Below are 3647 nucleotides of genomic sequence, written 5' to 3' on the forward strand. Positions count from 1 at the left end.
TTGTGAACATAATTTAAATTTATCCTTTTAAACTTATTTGATAAGTTGTTCAATTTAGAATTCAAATTAATTTAAGTTTGACTTAAATTTGAATTTGAATTTGAATTAAAATTGGACTACATGATAAAGGATGATTTTCTCTTCCTTCCCTATCTGTAATTGGCACCACACAGGGATGAGAATCCCTACACAAGGGCCGGCCATATCAAGGATAAGGTAGAGGAGAATTTTTATTCAAAATTCAAATAGGAGAGAGATAGAAGTTGGACTTCTACTCTATAAATAAGATATGATGAAAAATTACGCGTGACAAATTTTTGACCTAACTTATTTGGGGCTGGCCAAAATTCCCAAGAGAGAGAAGGGAAAATTTTCTTCCCAAAAATTTCACATCGTGCATGCGTTGGTGCTTGTGGAAATTCGAGTGTTTGTTCCAACCCGATTTTGTCTCGAGTGTGCCCACACACACGTCTACGTAGATTCAAGGAATTGACGTGGAAGACTTTGGTTTTCTAAACACAAGGTTTTGAAGCAAGGATCGTTCGTGGTTAAAGAACTCAAGTTATCATCCGAGTCGGCCTCCAGGTATTTTTCCTAATTTAGTTCTTGATATATAAATTAATGTGATTAATTTATTCGTGCATAAATTAATATAATCTATAGAGTATCTCAAAAGTTTTATGAAAATTTTTGTTATACTTGATCCACCCTCCACCACGCTTTCGCATCCGAATTCGATTCGGTAACCAACAGTATGTTCTTAGTTTTTTCATTTTTTACCAATTTTTTATCTTTTATAAATTAAAGTATTTCTCCATTGTTCGGGACTGGTATGAAGCTTTCCAAAAAATAAAAATAAAAACATCATGGTCTATTCTCGGTCAAGTGTAGTCGGTTAGTGGTATTTTCCTGGTCTGGTCATTCTGTTCTTATTCTGGTTATTCTGTTTGTGGTCTTGTCTTGTTTTATATCATTTTTAATTATAAATTGATGGTTTTTTTTCATTTTTTTTATTTTTTAGTAACGCGTTTTTTTCTTTTAATGGTATATTCTTACACTTATGTGTTTTGTTCTAAAAATTAGGGTAGCATTTTCCCATAATTATTAGCTTCCCCAAAGGCAAAAAAACCTCTTGAATACATTTTACAAGCAAAACAATGCTTTTAATTATACCTTGTTTATATATTTTTTTATATAGAACTTACGGGCCTTCTACTTGTTCTTCTGCGAGTTCTTCTAACGGGATTTTACAGACAAGGTATTCGATAAATTTGTATGTGAAAAGTCTGCAGTCACTTGTTCTGAGGTTGTGAACTAACGACTTATGATGAAAGAATGGCCACACACTGTCAAGTTTATCGCCCAGATGGTTAAATAAACGTGTATACTTCAAGAACTTAGGCATCATGACAGAGATAGGCTCCACGTATTTTTGTATCTGTTGATCCCTGTACATCTTGTCATTGCAGTCATACACCTTTATGTTGATTTCAGATAAATCAACATAAAGGGCAACCCAATGCTTATCCTTAATGTTAAGGGGCATAGTGAAGCCTTGCGCGCCATCCCATTTCTTTCCAATTATGCGCTTTTGTCTACGGACATATTCATCCAGGTCGTTGTCAAATGTATACTCTGCCAATTTTGATTTGTTGGTGAAGAATCACCCTCTCAATTTCTAGCAGAATACATCGTCCAGGATGATAATATTGTTAATGAACTCTCATTCGTTGGCACTTGACCTTCTCATAGATAGATGACCTCATGCCTCGTCAATTTACTGTAAGTCATAAAAAAATAAATTCAGTATAATGATAATGGTATTAAAAATAGGACTGTAAATTTAGAAAATATGTTGTGATTACTAACTTCACTGTATAGCCATTCACCTGGCTTCAAGATGACCTGGAAGAAGTCCTTCTTCCAATCACCAAAATCGTACTCTATCAGCTCAGTCTGTATTTGTATCAGCGAACCACTTTTTGAAGGACTCAACAACATCTTTATAGGTCCACATCTTCTTCATCACCTTACGTAGGGGATCTGTGTAAGGCGACTCAAAATACTTGTTGGCCCTTTTAAGTCTTTTTTCATTCTTGGGTTCAGACTCTAGCTCTGACTGAACCTGTGGCTCAGGTTGTTCCTCTGGCCATAGCTAAATCTGTGACTCCGGTTGTTCCTCAGGCTCTGGTTGTGGCTGTAACTATTGTTTTACTATACGTGTCATGTTGTCCTTTATTTCTCTAACTAATTGGTCTAGTGAGTCTAACCTCTTTTTGATAACTTCAAAATATCTACCATTGTACTCTACCATCCTCTGATAGAGTATGTCAAGTATGTAATCAATAGACATACCATCCTGGGGACGAGGACGAGGTTGTTGTTGTTCTTGTTGTTGGAGAAGTTGTTATTGGGGACAAGAATATTGTTTGGGAGGCTTCAGCTACTGGACATAGACCATTATTACACCAGAGTCTAAAAACGATGCAAGCTGGTCAATCTCGGCATCTTTTTAGTTAGCATAAGTCAGATACAACCTCATGCACATACTACTCATTTCCTTCATAGTGTGATAAAGAATTGGTACGACTATTTCCTGTATATTAAAAGAACATATAGTGAATGATTATTTAGGTGGAAACATAATGTAAAAAATAAATATGCCTACTTATTGAATAATAAAAATACCTGTAAACACATTGTATTCAAACCCTTACCTCGCCACATTGCATGAGGTCGTCTATCTGTCTAACCTCAACCAAGGAAACCCGGCGTGCCTCCCATTTGAGCATTTTAGGAAGACATCCAACAACCTGTTGGTCTCCGAATCGAATACGGATGCGGAAGCGTGGGGGGATGCGGATCGTGTATAACAAAAATTTTTATAAAACCTTTGAGATACTCTATAGATTATATTAATTTATGCACAAATAAATTAATCTCATTAATTCATTTATTAAGAACTCAATTAGAAAAAATACCTGGAGGCCGACTCGGATGATAACTTGAGTTCTTTGACCTCGAACAATCCTTGCTCCAAAGCTTTGTGTTTAGAAAACCAATGTCTTCCACGTCAATTCCTAGAATCCACGAAGACGTGTGTGTGGACACACATGAGACAAAATGGGTTACAATAAACACTCGAATTTTCACAAACACCAACGCATGCACGGTGTGGAATTTTTGGAGAAATAATTTTTCCTTCCCTTGCTCTAAGAGAATTTCGGCCACCCTATTCAAATTAGGGCAAAAATTGTTTCAAAAATTGTCTCAAAAATTGTGTCCACAATTTTCTACTATTCTCTTATTTATAGAGTAGAAGTCAAACTTCTAGAAGGAATCCAATCTCTATCTCCAAGATAAAGCTTGTCAATTATCTCATATTTGAATTTGAAACAAAATCTCCCATTCCCTTATCCTTAGTGTGGCCGGCCACCTTAGGGGATTCTCATCCCTGTATGGCGCCAATTTGCAGATAAAGAAAGAAGAGAAAATCATCATTTATCCTGTAATCTAATTTTGACTCAAATTCTAATTCTAATTTAAGTCATACTTAAATTAATTTGAATTTTAAATTGAACAACTTATCAAATAAGTTTAAATGGATAAATCTAGATGTGTTCGAATTCAAATTTAAATAATCACAT

Source organism: Morus notabilis, unplaced genomic scaffold, assembly GCF_000414095.1.
Source record: "Morus notabilis unplaced genomic scaffold, ASM41409v2 Scaffold279, whole genome shotgun sequence".
In the NCBI taxonomy this organism is placed as follows: Eukaryota; Viridiplantae; Streptophyta; class Magnoliopsida; order Rosales; family Moraceae; genus Morus; species Morus notabilis.